The sequence below is a fragment of the Microtus pennsylvanicus genome, chromosome 19, assembly GCF_037038515.1.
Source record: "Microtus pennsylvanicus isolate mMicPen1 chromosome 19, mMicPen1.hap1, whole genome shotgun sequence".
NCBI classification, from domain to species: domain Eukaryota; kingdom Metazoa; phylum Chordata; class Mammalia; order Rodentia; family Cricetidae; genus Microtus; species Microtus pennsylvanicus.
This window is the reverse complement of record NC_134597.1, coordinates 12,399,727-12,419,368: the sequence shown is the minus strand read 5'-3', so window position 1 is coordinate 12,419,368 and position 19,642 is coordinate 12,399,727. Positions and strand designations below refer to the sequence as shown.

General features: G+C 40.4%; 1 long non-coding RNA gene across 2 annotated transcripts in view; it reads left to right on the top strand.

Annotated features, from left to right (window-relative positions):
• Positions 1-19,642, top strand: part of LOC142838202 (uncharacterized) — a 39,893-nt gene that overhangs the window by 10,550 nt on the left and 9,701 nt on the right. For both annotated transcript variants that reach the window (XR_012908522.1, XR_012908521.1), the window contains one exon: positions 13,271-13,364. This is a non-coding gene — a long non-coding RNA (uncharacterized LOC142838202). The remainder of the gene's footprint in view (positions 1-13,270; positions 13,365-19,642) is intronic.

Genomic DNA, 19,642 nt, shown 5'->3' with positions numbered 1-19,642 from the left:
AGCTAAAAATCCACATACAAGATAATTTGTTATCAGGTAACACGATTTAACTGTTTTCAGGATACTCACAAAGCTATGTAGCCATTATCATGATCGAGTTTTTGATCCAATCGTTTGATCATGTGGCTTCTTTGCTTAGTTGTGCACAATGTCTGTCTGGTAAAACATTTTGGTGACCTTCTGAAGAGACCCTGTACCTATTAGCTATTGTCTCTTGAGCCATGCAAAGCCACCATTCCTGAGCAACTGATGAATTGTTCTCTGCCTCCGTAATTTGCCTACTTAGGGCATTTAATATAACGACATCATGTAATTCATGATCTCTTATGCCTGGCACCTTTCACTTAGCACAGTTTCCCAGATTTTTCTTGTTGCATCATAAAACCAGCATGCCTCCCTGTTTTCCTAAATAATTATGCCTCTTAGTCATGTCGTATACTCATTGGTTAATGGAAATTTGATTTTTTTTGCATTATGGTTATAATTAATGCTGCTATGAGCCCTTGTAAGCAAGTTTCTGTATAGATGTGCTTTCAAGGTGCTTGGACCTGTGTCTAGGTTTGGAGATACTGAGTCCTACAGGGACTCTGTGCTTAGTCGCTGGAGAAGCTGCTAGACAATTCTGAATGTGATGACATCTCTTTTTCAGTTTTCACTCTTTACTTTAGTGTCTGAGAACTCCTGCTTTTATACATATTTATTAAAATGCACTTTTATCTGTCTTTTTTCTATGCACACTAGTGCATGTGAAATGATATTAACATGTTCCTGATGGATGATTATAAATTTCTTTATTTTAGTTCCAAGATGTTTGCCTATATAGGCCATTTGGATTTTTAAATGAAAAGTTAAAGAGTTTTACCTAAAACATTTCATTCCTGATGTAATTCTCAGCTCATTTCACATAACTAATATCTTCTAATATGTCTTTCTGTTAGATTTATCATGTGGCAATTGAGTTATAGTACACAGCCTTTCTAATAGTATCTGCCTTGTAGCTAATGTACCTTTGCTTCACAAGAGGCTGTAACTTACCCAGGTCATTTGTGGCTCCTATCTTTAGACCCTTGTCAGTGGTACGTGCCTGTAATCCCAGCAGAAGCCTCATTAGGAATTCAAAGCTAGCCTGGGTTACACAGTGACTTCAGAATGCGATCCTGTCTTAAACAACTGTGACAACAAAACCAAGTCTGAAGAACCTGTATCTGAAATTATGAGGAGTAATTATTTTGAGACGTATAAAGAGCCAAACAATCTTTTTGCCAATTAAAAAGCTTGTCATATATTTATAAAATACGTGGTTATGGCACCAAGTTGGTGAGATGTTTATATCACACTGGCTACATTTTTTTTCTTTTTTTTTTCTTTCTTTTTTTTTTTTTTAATTTACACTGGCTACATTTAAGAGTATTGTTAGTATTTATAATATTCTGGAAATTACATTTCATGAAGCCATCTAGACTGTGGTGAAGAAGGCCTTTTATGCCAACTTAGAAGATTACAAAAAGACACAATGCCTCCTCCCAAACTTTTTCAGAGGCTGATAAAAAAGGAAGAAGGATATTGCTGTAGACTTCTTCCCAACCCCTCCAGTTTCATTTGATATAGCTTACTTTCCTTTTTGGTGCTTTGTTCCATACTAATTTGGGAGCTGATTGTATCAAAAATCTTGGCGGGGTCTTGAGAGCAGCGGAAGATGCAGCTATTGGGTCTCTGAGCACGTACTTCCTACCATTCTGCTCTTTGGTCCATTCCATGCTCTCTTCCTCACAGATGTTCCCAGAGCCTTGGACGAGGAGCTTGAGAGACATTGCCTATTTAGGGCTACAGAATCGCAACTTATCCCCACCACTTTCACCAAGCCACCTTCACAGTCCCAGTCATGTGCTTTTGAATATTACAAGTTTATATGTACCTCAAAGGCTAGCAGGTAGGCTGTTTTCCAGTCTGAAATGGAGTTCCCTTTGTTCTGCAATCAAAGCATGTAGCATTTTTTTTCAGCAATATAGTCTTATTAATAGCTAGCAAACATAATCAACCTAGAAGCCAATCAATTGATGAAGAGGTAAGGACGATGTGGTACGTGTATGCAATGAAATTCTATGCAGCTGCTAAAATAAAACCTGAAATACAAGTGAATGGATGAAATTGGGGGAAAATATTCCAAGTGAGGTCACCAAGGCTCAGAAATACAAATACTGCACATCGGTTCTTTTGGAATCTTTCCTTTTTTTGTGTGCTTAACCTGGAATGTGAGTGGAAGCCAGTAACCTAGAATGAGACGAATATAGGGTGAGGGAGCCTTACAATAAAGCAACAATACAACATACTCTAAATGGATGCGGAGAAGAGCAACAGTCAGGGTGGAAACATGGAAGCAAGGAAAGTGGGTTAAAGGAAAGGAGAGGGTGGGGAATAGTAACGAAACGGAAGCATGTATGAAAAAGCTGAACAGAAACCTGTCTTTCAACCCAAGTAAAAATCCCGACAATAGAAGACAGTGGGAAACATTTGATAGGAGAGAAAAGGGGGCTAATGCTGGGGGCTGAAAGTTTTAGTGGGAATGGGGACAGATAGATGAGGGGAGGAGGGCCTTAGCCAAAACTAAGGATCTGTGAAAAAGCCTAATGGAAATCTGCTACTTTTTAGGCCAATTACAAAATATAGTAAATTAATGAGTCAATGACTGAATGAAATTTGAGTGGCAGTATTCTACCTGGATAAAAAAATGATGCTTCCAGAAGACATGGATTATTAAACAAAAATCCTGGTGCTAGACATGGGTTTCTCCCTACATGTTATTAGAGAGATCCTAGAGGTCTCAATAACAACATGAGATTTTCATCTCTTAATTCTTTTTTTGGCTAATATATTTTTAAAACACCTTTAATTCTACTTATTACTTACTATTAAAAGAAAATCCTAGTTCTGCCTCAACTGTAGGTTTTTTAAGCATTGTGAGTGTTGCAGCTGGTAAGCATACTGCAATGCTTGCTTTGGCAGCCAAGAGGCAAGGCTTCAGCTGCGGAAAGGGTTTTTATCTGTTCAAGCCAAATATGGTCAGCTTTTAACTCTTGCAATGTCCCTCCATATACAGGCTTCTGTTTACAGCTTGACTTGGATTTCTCACGTCCATACGTCTCTCCACAAGGGACAAAGTGGAATTTTCTTTGCTCCTAATACTTTCTTGTGTCTTAGCACTTAGCTTCCTCATCTGGAATCCAGGCTCATGATTAATTTGGCAAATAGGAAGGCATCCTCATTAGAGAGAGGAGACAAAGACTTTGTGTCCTGGAAGGAAATGGATAACAAGTGTAAGGAGGGGTTGCTGTCTAGGGGAACCAAGAACAGTGAGAACATTACTAGCCACTGCTTTAGAACCCGGGGAAAGGCAGGGAATGGAACACACAGCTGCCTGAAATGATAGAACAAAAGCAGTGCTGGCCTCTGGGTGAATCAAGCCGAAATCCACCCGTCTTCCACCTTCTGATCTTCTGCAGATGTCTCCAGTTAGATGAATCCAGGCAGTGCCTAAAGAACATGGCCATCCTAAATGAATCTCTAAGGTTGGTTTCTGAAGCAGAGGGTGAGAAGGACAGAAGACAGCTGGGGAGCAGGCGGAGGATGGCCAGGTCAGTGAGGGCAACAATACACTAGAATGGTAAGAGGCGGTGAGTGTAGGAGAAAGTTGGTTTATGGCTGTGTCCCCAGAGTTCTAAAGGGACTGAGACCTGTGATAGAGTCAATATTGGGCTTCTCCAAGCCAATGATGTTAAACAGTAGGGTCCTAGGAAGGCAATTGAGTTGGGATGAAATACTGAGAGTAAAGACCCTCAGTGAGGACTTTAAAAAAACACGTAAGAGACGTTGCCCTGTGACAATGCAGTGAGGAGGTGACAAAGCTAACAAATGGAATTGGTGTTCTTTGAGTACGTGTTGGGGATTTTAATGGCAACGTACCTCCTACGGGATAATTGGTAATGTCACAACCCTTCAGCCACAAAGAGTTCTGAGTTCATACTGTGTTCAATGATGGCTCTAGTATTTGAATAAACTGGAGAGATAAGCTAGTTCCAGAACTGGTTGGAGGCGTGCCTTACAGAGTCTTCCAGGAAACAGATACTGTCATGGTAGTAGACACCAGAACTACAAAGGTTTTGGTGGCAGAACACTCACAAAGGGAGTAGGAGAGGGGACTTGCAGTAGAAAGAGTCATGGGACCACCATGTAATGGAGAGAAAGAGAGAAAGACAGAGGCCGACAGACAGACAGACAGACGAGTTTTGGCAGCATAGATGAAAGAGAGTTCGCCTGAGGTCCCTGATATGCCCAGAACTGACTAACACAGCCCATGGAGAGGTAGCTCAATGGGGAACAGGTTGAAGGAAGCACAGAAGGGTGGCCAGAACTGCCCTTCCTTGGGCTCTCTTTCAGGTGTGGGCCCAGCCAGCTTTTGGAAGGATGCACTTAGAAGCAGTTTAATTAATTGTACTGCTAATGGGATGACATTGTAATGAGGAGTGGGCCGCATCCCACTGCCCAGCTAGCTTAACCCCCGAAAGAACCACATGGAAATTGTATTCATTTAAACACTGCCTGGCCCATTTTCTCCAGCTCCTTATTGGGGAAGGAGGGCAGCAGGCTACGTATTCATTTAAACACTGCCTGGCCCTTTAGTTCTAGCCTCTTATTGGCTAACAATCACATCTTGATTCAACCCATTTCTAATAATCTGTATGTCACCACGAGACCATGGCTTACCAGGAAAGATTCAGCATGTCTAACCTGGCAGCTTCATGGCAGGTGGCTCTCTCTGACCCTGCTTTCTTCCTCCCAGAATTCAGTTCTGTCTACCCCGCCTATCTATGTTCTGACCTGTCAGGCCAAGCAGTTTCTTTATTAATTAACCAATGAAAGCAACACATAGATAGAAGACTGTCCTAAACCAGGATGGGACAAACAGGACCAATGAGCTGGTCCGTAGAAGCCAGAGAACAAAACTATAAGGAGGAAGGGGGTCTGGGATGGGAGTTAGAGAGAGGGAGATGTAAGGAACGGGCAGTGACTGGAGGAGTCTCAGCATGTTCTGCCCGGGAGACTTATCAAACAATGGAATGTGGGGAAAAATTTATGTCTTTGGGTATTTTTTTTAATGTGACAAGGTATGTGTCACACTTAAAAATGATTCAGTGTGTTATACTCAAGTCTAACATATGCAGTGTGATGGAACCTGGAGAGAGGGGATCAAATAGCAAACATAGATCCATGCTAGCAACAAAAAGAGTGCTAAGTCAAATCAGTAGGTGAATATCCTGAAGACTTAAAGGGGCTATACTGGGTCATAATTTATATATTTTGTTGATATGTCACACACACACACACACACACACAGATTCTTGAAAATTATTGCAAATGTAAATTTGATCACATACTTTTGTCTTAGTGTCTCTCTTCCTGGGTGGTGGGGGTGGTCTCCCTGGTGTGTGTGTGTGTGTGTGTGTGTGTGTGTGTGTGTGTGTGTATGTGTGTGTGTGTCAGAAGATCATGAGGGATGTGTTCCTTGACCTTATTTTTGAGGCAGGGTTTCTCACTAAACTGGAGGTTGCCATTCTGGCTGGGCTGTCCAGACAGCTGTAAGGAGCTATCTGCCCTTGGCACCCCAGCACTGTAGTCATGAAAGCGCACCAAGCCCCACTTCTCTTGGGTGCTGGAAATCGAAATTCAGCTCCTTGTGCTTTCATGGCAAGCATTATGTACTGAGCCGTGTCTCTCGTCCAAATAGCCTACTTTGCTCTCTACACATTTACAGGCTTTAGGATGTGACAGAAGGCTGCACAGGGCAGGTCGTGTAATCAAGCCCGGGAACAGAACACTTCCTGGTTACCTTCTTGCCCTCCCGGTTCTCCATAAACTTAGAGTTCCTTGTTTGCAAACATTTTGATTCTTATCAATTCTTTTTAGCATGAACAAACTAAGAGTTCTCACACTGAGAAGGAAATATATCATGAATTTTTATTTTATTAAAAAGTGTTTCTGTTTTTTTGAGACAAACTATGTTTATTTCTTAGGCAGCCAGGACTGGTCTGAAACTTGCTGTGTAACCCAGACTGGAACCCCTCAAGAGTTACAGTTGCAAACCCTGCATCAGGCTGGGTTTTTTTAAACCCTAATCAGTATTTTTGATAAACTCATTTACTTGGGGTAGGACTGCAGTTTTGTGGGGAACGTGATTTCTGTTTCTAAACAATGAAGATTTTCTTTTGAAGATATCTGTTGTCATTGTGGCAGTATATGAATTAAAGTGGGAAGCATACTGAGGTCAGCACATCTGCTGAGTGAGGATAGCCTGCAAATTTGTGAATTATTCCCTGTTTACTGGAGGAAACTTTTTTTTGAATCGGAAATATCACATGTTCTGTAAAACATTATTTCCATAATAGTTTTTTCACGGTTCCTCCTATGTTGGGGAGGGTTTGGTGTTTTGCCTCCAGTTCCTGGCATTGTAGAATGTGTTGTCTCCTTCTCAGGAGCTTCTTTCCTTTGGCATAATGCTGACATGTTTTCCACTTTCTGCCTTCCGGATTGTGCATGCTGTAACCTGTTGTAAACATTTATATAAAAATGACACTTTGGTAAGCCCTGACATCGTTCACTTAAGTGCTGCAAATGGTAATTTTCCTAGGATATTTTAAATTCCTTGGGATTTAAAAAAATGTTAAAAAAATATGAAAGAAAAAATTCTTTTCAAAGTTGGGAAACTTCAAGCCATTTGTTAATGGTTATTTTAGATGACTATGGTGAAAAATGTTAGTCAGATACTTGGCATGTGACATAGTTCCTATTTACTGCCTTCCATAGCATCAAAACTAACCATCCACAAACGTCTTTAGGTCCCCCAAATACTTGGGTCCTATACATGAAAACTTCTATGAATACTACAATAGCATAGTTTTGACCAGTTTGTACTCTTTGAACTTATTCAAGTTGTAATATTACTTTATAAAATATTAACGTGCAATCAGCTCATGAAAATAATATTTCAGTCTGGCATATATCTCAAGATGTTGACTACATATCAGAAGAAGTTAACTTTTTGTGTGGTGGAGACTAGGAAGCTTTTCTTTTCTCAAATTCTCTGGCATGCTTTTTCATGGAGATAATCTTGTATTTTTACGTTGGAACTCTCCCACATCTATTATATGTTATGAAACTATCCTGAAACGAGTCAAATGACAAAATGTTATTTACAATGCCCTTTTTTTCTGCAAAGGATTGGTTTTAATAGTTTGAGGACTATGAAATGGAGTCTTTTTCTTCAGATAACTTTGGGGAAATATTAAGTGTAGGGTGTTCAGTTCAAGATTACAGTGATGAGGTTTTCCATGAAGGAAGCTGAGAGAGCAAAGTGGTGAAGAGAAGCCAACCAGTTGAGCAATGGAGTGGCTGGAGACAAGTGAGCAGAGCAAGAAGACAGGGGATTGCGGAGGACAGGGGTAAAGTTGAGAAGACTAGTTCAGGACAAGTGGAGAGCTTGGGAAACATGTGACATTGGAACGAGTTTCTCTTTTCCCTGAAATGGTCACTAACATCTACATTGGAATCTAATGTTTTTGGACTCATCCAGTCCCAAAAATGAGTAGAGGAAGAAAACCTTCTGTGTTCCATGAATCAATAGAAACTTCCAGTATTCCATATTGTAATGAAAGCATGGGGGTTCCTTATTTATAATTATTTATAAGATCCACACCAATGTAAAGTGATAACATGGATGCTGTGTTCTCAGCTTCCCTGGTTTGTTGATTGTCAACTACTTAGGAAGACCTTGAAATGCTTGAGGTTAAATTTATGTAAATAGAGATTCTGTCAAATGCTTTCAAATTGCCAATTTGAAAACAGCGTTTCCATCACGGGGCAGAATAGTTTTAGTTAACTGCAGACTGTCTTACAGTTTGAAAGGTTCAGTCCTTGCCATCACAGCAGAATGCTTTGGAAAAGTACCTGAGAGTTCTACATCTGGATCTGCAGGCAGCAGAGAGAGAGAGAGAGAGAGAGAGAGAGAGAGAGAGAGAGAGAGAGAGAGACTCAGGCCTGTGATTGGCTTTTGGAAACCCCAAAGCCCACCCCCAGTGACACATTTCCTCCAACAAGGCCACAACTCTGAATGCTCTCAAATAGTGCAGCACTTCCTGGTGACCAAGTATTCCAATCTATGAGCCTATAGGAATCGTTCACATTCAAACCACCAGTGTCCTTTCTAACAAAATACTTTTTTTTCTGTTTTTCAATTTCTCTGTGTTTGTACGTGTGTGGGTATACATGTATGTTGGTATGCGTATGTGTATGTGGAGGCCTGTGGTTGGTGTTTGGAAGCATCCTCAAAAACTCATATGTTTACATTCATTGAGACAAGGTCTTTCAACCAAATCAGAGCTCACTGTTATCAGTCTTGTTAACCAGCTTGCTCAGGGTATCTCCTGACTCAGCCTCCTGGAGGCTGGAATTACAAGTCTGGCCATACTCACCAGCATTTTGCCAGCTCCTGGAAATGCTAATTCTGGTCCCCATACATTTTAATCATTGAGCCAATCTCTCCAGCCCCTGACAACATCGTCTATTAAACCAAAGTGTTAAATATTTTCTCCTGTGAGTTTATAGGTTTGGCGTTTGTCTTTAAGCCTAAACCCATTTCAAGAGATTTGTTTATTACATGAGAGAATAATGAAGAGGCATAGCTTTCCATGAACTTCAGCAATTGTTTTGGCATCATTTGCTGAAAATATTTTTTTCTCACTACAGCTTTATCAAAATATAACTACTCGTGTATGTGTGAATCCCTTTCTAGACATTCCTTTCCATACTCAATCTATAAAATTATTCATATCTCAGTGTCTCAGTTTAGATTGGGCTCTTGACTTTTTTATATAAACTCTTCAACTTTGTCTTCTTTCAAAATTGCTTTTTCTATTCTCCATCATTCAGTCATATCTATGCATAGATATATTTATTTTTAAATATATATTATTTTAACTATGCATAACTATGTGTCTCTTAGGTGGGTATGAGCACGTGGGTGTGGTGCCCTTGGGACCCATAGACAGCACTGAATACCCTGTAGAGGAGTTATAGGCAATTGACATGGGTACTAAGCACTGAGCTTACATCTGCAAGAACACCACATATTTTCATTCTCTGAGAGATCTTTTAGCCTTACATTTAGGGCTTGTGTAAAAATATAAAATGTAACCATGTGTGCATGCATGTAAATCACCTTGTTTCTTTCTGTTTAAGTCCCACAGAGTTCTAGATGGCTATTGCTGAATCTACAGACTGCTTTATGGCAAGCATGCATCTACTAATGTACCGTTTTCACAGTGGTTCCTTCTTATATTTAGGTCATTAAATGTTTTCACCAGCAATTGCAGGTCCAAAGGTTCAGCATTTCTGTTATTATATTTTGTTATTATATTTATTTTTGTTTTATTTTTGATGTTCTTGTGCACATTAATTTAAAAATTTTAAATGAGAATAGAATCTCATTCACTTTTGTTAACTGACCTTAAGTTGGAACATTTTGATAAATTTGCTCTCTTCTTCTAATTTTACTTGCTACTTTGTTGAAACCTTAGGATATTCTATGCAAGGAATCTCACATGTGCAAATAACAGCAGGTCTGCTTCTTTCTACAATTTGTGTGCCTTTTACTTGTTTTTGTTCCTTTGTAGCCATCCAGTGTTAGGTTTTTAGCAGTGCTGAGAGTGGATGGCTTTGTCTTCTTTTCTCAACATCATAGGAAGTGCTGAATACTTCATAATTAACTAGACTCTGTGGTGGTTTGAATAAGAATGGTCCCCATAGGTTCATAGATTTGAATGCTTGGTTCTTAGTTGGTGGAACTATTTGGGAAGGATTAAGAGGTGTTCATAGACAGAGGTTCTTCTATGTGTTGCTTTTATTTGTTAATGAATAAAGAAACTGCCTTGGCCTGATGATAGGGTAGAACTTAGGCAGGCAGGGAAAACTGGACTGAATGCTGGGAAAAGGAAGGTGGAGAAGAGACGCCATGGACCCACTGCCAGAGATAGATGAACTAAAACTTTGCTGGTAGGCCATGACTTCGTGGTGGTATACAGCTTAATGGAGATGGGTTAAATTAATATGTAAGAGTTAGTCAATAAGAAGCTAGAGCTAATGGGCCAAGCAGTGTTTTAATTGATACAGTTTCTGTGTGATTATTATAGTCTAAGCTAGCCAGATGGCCAGCAAGAACAAGCAGCCCTCTCCTCCAACAAGGTGTGACCTTGTTAAAAAAAGGTGTGTCACTGGAAGTGGGCTTTAGGGTTTCAAAGGCCATGCCAGACCCAGTGTTATTCTCTCTCTGACCCAGAACGAGCCACCTCTTTTAAGTTGTTCACTTTTATCTCTTTTTTTTAAGAAACAAAAACAGACAAGCAAACAAAGATGTAATTCTGCTGTGTCTTTCTTACTCTTCCTCCCTAGTGTGTCTATACATTATACATCACTTCAAGCACTTTTAAAACCTAAATCAAGAAGGCACCCTCATTCTGTAACAGCACTTCCCATTCTGCAGAGGCACCTCTGTTTTACAACAGCACCCCCTGTTCTGCAGCAGCACTCCCGTTCTGCAATGCCACCCATGGTTCTCCAGCAGCACCCCTGGTTCTCCAGCGGCACCCCTCCCATTCTCCAGTGGCACCCTTGTTCTGCAATTTCTGCTGCTGCCCTCTGACCTCTGCTCAGTTTCTCTCTCGGATGGCTGAGTGAAATGCCATGTATTCCAATATGTTCTTCCTCTTTCCCTTGAATTCTTTAGAATTTGTCCTCTAGTAAAGGAATTCCCAAGAGCAAGATATGCCAGACACATGGGCAAACATATTTGCATCTTTCTTCAATGTCAGAATTCATTAAATGATGATAAATCTGCACGACTCATGAATCGTGTTGTCTTTAGATTACCAACTACTACTGATAGGAGAAAAACCCACTGCTTTGTTTTGATCCCATTAATTATTAGTAGCATTAATTTCCAGATGATATATTGCCCTTAATAAAACAGCACGAACTGATGTTATTAGTAGCCATGAAAGGGTTATGGGTTTCAGAATTCGGAAGGCCTATCCTGAAGACAAAGACTCGGTCAGAGAACTGGATAGAGCCACTGTTAGTGGATCCCGTGCTGATCTGGTACTGAAGGAAGGCAGTGGAAGTGGACTGTGTCAAGAAGATGTATGTACTGAGCTGATAGCCTATGAAAGGAAGTGGAGGTTTGTCATTGCCACGGCAGACTTTCCAATAGCAGGCATTTGGGTCTTACTGCACTCTAGTGTTACATGGCCATCCTTTTGCATGGTCCAAATGAGGAGGTCACATTGCTAAATGCGCTGGTCCATTTGATGAGTTCAAAATTTTAGTTTCTTTGGAATGGTTTTGATCCACCCATCCATCCATTAATGCTTAATTTAATTTGAAGGTAACAATATTTTCCTTGCTTAAAACATTATTTACTAGTGTGTGATCGATAGTTTGCCTCAGACAGGTGGTGGCTGTTTACTTTCATCCACAAGCTGTTGTGTTATTCAGCCAACATTTGTGCCCATAGTGGAGAAAGCTGCTGTTTGGAAAGAGCAAGGCACAGCCTGAGTGCTATCGTTCTGTGCAATATGGAATAAATCAGAGCAGGGCCAAAGTCCAATTTCCACATGCCCCAGATTGCATTGAAAGCAAACCCAACAGAAGTTAGAAATGGTCATAGCTTCTGTGGGGGACCAGTGTTCACCATCCTCTGACTGTGTAGCACAATGGTTATTCCACAACCGCACACAGAACAAATCGCCATCCATTTCTCACTGTGGTATGCTCAGGTCATTACAGACTCACTTTGAAGGAGTCCATGAGAAGCGATCACATTCCATTGGCTCTGGAGCTGTTTTGATTCCCATGAGGCAAGGGCCACCCACCCTAGTTGAAGACATGTCTTGTTCACCTCTGTGCAAAAGTTAGGCTGTACTTGGTGAGACCACAAAGATGGAATTTCAACAATTGCTTGGGCTCAAATGTCTCCTCATTACTAATTCCTTACCCTGGCTCCGAAGGCAGAAGTAATCTATCTTCCACTGTGCTCTGAAAGCCCCCTTAACCTTGTAGTTCTTTGCTTAGCAATTGATATGTTTCCACAAAATGTTGACGTTTCAAAGACAAGAACGTTTTTGTGTTTACTCATAATGTCTCACGCAGAGTCTGGCTCAAAGACAGAATTTAATAAATGGCAATCAACTTTATGCCAAAACTAAAGTGTCGGTGAACTAGAGGGTCTACACGTAAGGACATAACGGAATGTCAGCATGGGAACTTTTAAGGGCACTGAGGGCCTCCCTGCTCCCCAAACCCAGAATCTCATGATCAGGCTATATCATTATTAGAAATGTAAACATAAAAATATAACCCAGAGCTCACTGCTGTGTATGATTTAGACTTTGACATTTACTTATAGGTAAGCAATTTTTATTAAGATTTTACTGGATGATGCTTGTGTCTTACTAACACAACCAGTCTATCTTGTGTTTTATCTGCCACCTTAGACACCAGATACCCAGTTTGGGAATGTTATTTCTTTTATAACATTTGCTATTATTGGCTTAATTATAATGAGAGAAAATATTCTGATTGTCCTTATTTTTATTAATACACAACAGTGATTGTATGAAGTACATTGAGTTTTTTCATATGCATGGAGAAAATGTTTCCTGATTAATTTAAAATATAGTTTGCATGTGGCCAACATATTTGAAATCCTCATATGCTTTCTTCTTTAATCCAGGATACAAGAGAGGCAGCATGAAAAACGGAGTCTTAGCAGATGTGAGGTCATCACATGTGTTTATGGGCACAGATCACTAATGACTAATAGCGAGTTGTTTATTACTTCCATGCTTTGTGGAAAGTTTGGTGAGCAAAGCTAGAACACGCAACAGTGGAAGCTTTCCCCGAAATAAGCAATTTATATGATGGGGATTTGGAAGATGTCGCTATGTTTGATTTGTCATAAACTCGTTCTGCCTGCATTAAAACTCATTAGTTGTTAAGGGTGGGGAAAGAGAAGTTTTAGAGACGGGTTTTCAGGTATATGGATCTGGGGGAAAAGCTTGAACATTTGGCAGCCTTTAAACTGGTGTCAAGATGAAACTGCAAGATTTAAAGCAGGGAAGTTAAATGACTTGGAAAATGTTGACTTTGTTCTTCCTTTTCTTTTCAGATACAGTTGGGAAGGGAATCATTTTGGACAAGTTGCACATCGTTTCTGCGGAAAACATCAAATCCTGTCCACCTAAGCCACCTTAAACAACTCAGTAAATATTTATTCAGCATCTTTATGGGATATACAATGTAGTAGGCAATTATGTTACATAACAGAAGAGACACAAGTATGCAATGAGGCTCACAGTAAAGACTTTAAATAAACCACACAACAGGTTCAAAGATGAGACGTGAAATGGAAAATACACACAGCCCAGTAAGGACTTGGCAAAGACAGGCAGGTTGCAGCTATTGTCAATGGCTTTGGGAGTCTGAGGCTACACTGAGAAGAAGTATGTTGTTCAAAGTCTATCTGCTCTACTTAGCTATCCATCATGGGGACCAGAACAACTCATCAAATGGCCAAAAAAACAATGGGTTGTTGTTGTTGTTGTTCATTATTTCCATCTGACATTGCTGGGAGGGTCCAGTAGAACTCTCGGCTCATAGGACAGTGGCCATGAAGCAGATAGAGGAAGTGCCTGCTTAGTGGGCTTTTGCTTTTCTGCTGCTCATCCCACTCAAAAGTGTGGCATGGTGCCGCTACACTCAGGAATGGTCTTTACCCCCTGCATTACCTTCCCTGGAAACCTCCTCAAGATATAGGCAGGGGAGCTAACTTGCTAGTCACATCTCAATCCAATCCCCTTAAGAATCAAAATGAGCTATCACTATGTCATTGACATTTTTATTTGATAACATTTAGAATCTGCTCCCTATTAATAATGAACATCTCGGTATGCTATAAAAATTTACTCTGTCAGACATAGAATGAGATCTTGACAGACACATAGCATCATTATTACTTTTAAGGTATCATTTTCTTTTGGCACAAAACCAAACAATGAAGCTTTGTGTTGTCATGTTTGAATTTCAAACTTAAATTTAAATTTCCCATACTCTATGAGTCATAGTCTATATAAATTTTGAATCTATGAAAATCATTTTTTTCTTAAGTTAGTAGATGCTATATGAGTTTGCCATGTTCTAGAAAATCAAGCTATTCCTCTGCTTTTGTAGTTCCTAAGAATTACAAAAATGCTAACCATAGAATCACAGATCAGGCAGAGCATATGTGAGCTGTAGAGATCTGCACCTGGGATATAAAGGACAGGATTTGAAAGCCCATGTGGTAGCCCCTTGTTACCATCTGCACCAAAGAAGGAAAGACTGAACGAGAATGTCCAAAGAGTCTGTCTCTGGTCTTGCCTGCCAGTCATATGAAACACAATCTATTCTTCCATTCCAGACCTTCTCAGAGGGTAACAGTTGACAGCCTGTCAGACTGTATTGGCCAAAATAGAAAGAGTGTCACCGTGTGAACACAGACCTAACAGAGGTGTGGGGATGCTCTTCTCAGGCAGGATTGGAGGGCAGTGTTTTGAGTACATTTGCCTTGCTTCTTCATCTTGCATGTCAAGCTCAAACTTACAGGCTCAACACAGTAGTGATATCTCACACGATTACAAGCACACATTCAGAATTCCTGCAAATAAATGCATGCACATGTCTTTTAAAGATGGACTGAAGTGAAAACTCAGTAGTGTATCTGACGTGGTGGTATACGGTGGGGGCAGAAGTAAGCGGATCTCCGTGAGTTCAAGCACAACTTCGTCTACAGAGCAAGTCCAGGCCAGCCAGGACTACCTGGCGAGACCTTGTCTCAAAACAGTCAAAATCTCAGTATTATCTGTCATGTGCAAAGCTCTTGGTTTGATAACTCAGTACCTGAAAAACTAATTCCATGAAAATGGAAGACTTGACAGTTAAAAGGATAAACTTTTTTGATTCATCTTATTCTGTATTTAATTCTGTTTCTCAGAGGAAGGAGGTTTTCTCTTTAGCCTTTTCCATTTCCGACTCCATTGCTCGTTAATGTTGCAAACCTGTGTACTAGGCATGTTGCATTGTTACCTCTTTACTTTCTACTTACATGTTAATTATTGCCTTTCTAGCAAAACTGATGCAGGTTTAGCTAGATTGCCTGTGACTATTGTCATCTACTACCCTCTAGGGTTTTTTTTTGGCAGCACTGGGGCAGCATTATGGTAGGACTTTCGCCAGTGTTCTGTGTTGCCTACTGATTTGGGAGACGGTCTCTAGACTCAGTGTAGACACACTTTCTCCTTAAGCTGCCAGCTCACAAATAATGACACGAAGACTTGTTATTAATTATAAAAGCTTGAGCTATAGCTTATGCTTGTCCCACTGGCTCTTTTAACTTAAATGAACCCATTTCTAGTCATCTATGCGTTGCCACATGACGCGTGGCGTTTACCTCTTCTCTTGCATATCGTGCTTCCTCTGTGTCCTGCTGATGACTCCACCTTTCTTCTTCCCAGAGCTCTCAGTCGCCAGAAGTCCTGCCTAACCTTTTCCTGCCTAGCTAATGGCCTCTCAGCTCTTTATTAAGCTAATCACAGTGGCACATCTTTATACAGTGTAAAGGAATATTCCATAACAATTCAGTGTGTCAGTAAAGTGCGTTAGCTCTCTTGTTGTTCTGTCCTAATTTCATTTGTTGTGGTGATAAAAATATCCTGACAAAAGGCAACTTAAGGAAGAAAATGATGGCTCAGCCTAGAACTTCAGATGCTATCCGTTATCTCAGTGAGTCAGGGTAGAGACATAAAGCTTCATAACCAGTCGGGAGCACAGAGAGAATAAATGTTAGGAGTCTTTGCTTGCTGATGCTCAGCTTGCTCTCTGTCCTTTTCAGGGGTTCAGGACTTCCTACCTAGGGAATGGCACTGCTCACAATGGGCGGGGTCTCCTTACATCAATTATTAATCTAGGCAACTCCCCACACACTAGCTGGTAGGTCAATTTCATTGAAATAATTGCTCATTAAGACTCCTACTGGGAAATGTTAGGTAGTGTCAAGCCTCAGTTAAAATTAACCAGCACACTTGCTTGAAACCTTCTTATTTTCTTCTTCTGAATGATACCATTTCACTTGCAGTTATTCATGCCAGGTTTAAAGTCTTTGCACCCTGTTCAAATCCCATCATGGACATCACCTGCACTGTATTCAGTGACTTTAGCATCGAAATGAGCATGCTCTGGCTTCTGACGTTTTTATAAAATAATTTTATAAAATTATAACAACTTTTATAAAGTACGTGCCTTGCCCTTTTCGATTTTATTTATTTATTTATTTATTTATTTATTTATTGCATTCCAAAATTTTCTCGGAACTAGTATTTGCTGATAGTTGTTTTGGTGATTTTATGTATTCTTTCTTTGTTTACTTATAGAAAAATTTAGATAAAATAAGAGGAAAAAAAAGTCTTCAGTTCACGACTTTGCACTAGAAACTTCTATTTTAGATTTCTTTATGATGCATAAGAAAAATACTGTATCAACAGTAATTTAACCAGACTTTGTATTTCCAGGAATGAATTGTTAGATTGTATTTTATATATAGTATTCTCTTTCTATTTCTGTAACTTAGCATTTTATTACCGTTTTAGCTTTTTTTTGGCGGGGGGGAAGTGTTACAATCCAACACTTTCTGAGAAACTGAAAAGGAAAAACTGACTGAAATTTAAAGATGTTCGTAAAAAACAGCCATTGACTTCAAGTCAAAGTTTTTGCTCTGTTGCTCTTAAAAATCTTGCAAACAGAGACATTTTCCTTTGACGTATTGGCACAATGTCTTGACTCCTTACTTAGGCTCTTCTAGTTAGAATTTCTAGCCCTCCTGGCAGGCAGTAACTGGTTTTGATCTCTTCATCTGTACTCCAGGGATGAGATGCTAACATGCCTTCCTCTGGCCTCAGCCTTCTGTAAAGATGGTTACAGCTTAAACAACTCTTTGGAACAAGTCACTGCACAACATTAAAACATATATTTCTGTTTATTCAGTGTGGCAGGAGTGGTTTTGCTGCATCTTGCCAACAATTGTGATTCTAATAAAATACGCCAATCAAGTGGAAAGAAATGATCAGATTGGCTAACACAATTAAAGGGTTTAAAAGTTGAGCATCGCCAAATTCTTAGTCTGAATTTGTTGTTGCCTACATATACCCAATATTTGTGGTTTTTTTTTTAAGTTCGTCAACTTTTTGTCTGCCTGTTTCCTGACTAACCTTGTGTTATCATACAGTCATTGGGTCCAGACTCTGTTTAACTTGGGTTAGTTGGCTTGATAGGTCTATCTATCTATCTATCTATCTATCTATCTATCTATCTATCTAACTATCTATAGATATAGATAGAAAGATAGAGAGAGAGAGAATCTTTTGCTGGTAGAGGCCCATCTTGAAGGATAGACAGTGAATATCAGCTCTCTCTAGAAGACACTTGATCTCCACTCTTAAACTCTGTGAAATAGCAACAAGAGCACCTGATTCATAACCAAGAGCTTAATGTGGATCAGTGCATGGAGAAGTTCAAGATGCCACTATATATTAGGTGAAGAGTAAACGTTATTTTTCCTAATTTGACTTGTTAATGATTCAGAGTATTTTCGTGGTTGAACATACAGAAGCATTTGCACACAGATTCCTTAAGTCTCCCCCCTGCTATTTGTTTATCTGCGTTGCTTTGTTTGGCTGAGACGGGGCCTCTCTCACACTGCAGCACAGGCTGGCCTCAAATTTGTGATAATCCTCCTGCCTTAGCCTTTGCCTCCTAAGCAGTGAATTCAGAAGGGTGAACCACCGTATCTACCTCTTCTACATTTTTGAGAACCTGGACTGTATTCTGGTTTCGATATGAGAAACTTAGCATGCTGTACTTTTAAGGCATCTCATATTTTAATAACTGTTTACAGATAGAGATATTAAATCCAACTCTTGCTGTCTCTGAGTTGCACTGTCAAGTTTATATATGGTTTATTTATATCTCTGGCCCTGGTTTTCTTAAGCTGCCGTCAGTTGCTAACACAGAGATTTATTTCCTGGAGCTCAGGATGGCCAGTTAAGCCTATTTAGCTTGACACAGAAAGTGTATCCTTAAGTTTTGAAGGGGAAGTGTGTGTGTGACTTTAATTAGGCAAATGAGAGAGGGTAAGTTAGGGGTAGGAAATATGGAAAGCTCAATTCCACCCTGGCTCTGCCCATAACTTTCTTAATGACTTAGAGGCAGAGATTTTATTTCTTCGCTGATCCATGCGTTTATCCACACCATGCTCCAGGAAGCTGGGAAGACAAATAAAATCCTGTCCCTTTGGAAACAGGCAACAAGGGTTGGAAGACCTATGAGGCAGAGGACAGTCTGTGGCAACACATAAAATGCAATGGAAAAAGGGAAAAGAAAGAAAGAAAAAAAACCCCGGAAAAAAAATAAAATAAATGCAACGGATACAACATGTGGCAACATCCCCCAAATTGGGGGGAGGGGGGGTCAACGTGCCCACAGGAGGCTCGTGGTGGCAGGGACATCCTGGCCACCTATGGGATACCTAGCCAGAGTGCACCCAAGCTTAGTGGAGTTGAGAGTTCATGGAAATTTCTTCTGAGGAGGCGAGGCTCTTAAAAAAATTTTAACAATTCACTTTGGAACTGGAATGTTCCTTCTGTTCCCGTTTTGTTGACTTCATGGTAAACTCACCACTCTAGCCGCAGGAAAGGATAGAATGGACTCGAGGACAGAAATGGGACGAAGAGGATTCTGCGAGGGAGTTCCTCGGTTCAGCTCGGGGAGCACGGTGTGACTGTGATAAGGAGAAGCCCAGAGACAGGATGCAGGCCTGCCATCCTGGAGGGCCTCCATGTCTACACCTCACAAATGCTCATCCTCAGAAGGCCTCATGCAGATTACTGTGACATCTGGGAGTGTTTTCTTTCTAGGAGTTGTGGTAGAACGCATACAACTAAAAGTTATCATTTTAGCTGCTTGTAACGATAAAGTTCAGTAATTCTAGACTGACTTTGTCGTAGGACCAATCTCCTGAACCTTTCTTATCTTATAAAGATGAAACATCACACTCTTAAGTAACTTGTCATTGCCGTGCCATTATAGCCCCTGGAACTCACCCATCTGCTTGTGGTCTCTAGGAGTTTGAGGCCTCCAGGCACATTGTGGTAGTTGTCCTTTGCGGTTGGTTTATTTTGCATACCCATGTTAAGCCTGTGGAGCAGGGGAGGGCATTAGTTAGCTTCCTCTATTACTTCACCTCACTTTGAGAGCTAGGAGCTTCCACTAAACCTGAAGTTCTCCATTTCAACTGGGCTGGCCAGCCATTGAGTTCCTGGTGTCGGTCTATCTCCATCCCCCAAAACTGGGGTTGCTGGAGTGTGTGTCATGCTCAACTTGTATGTAAGTCCCGAGGATTCAAACTCAAGACCTCTTGTTCATACATCTGTGCTCTTACCCACTAAGGTAT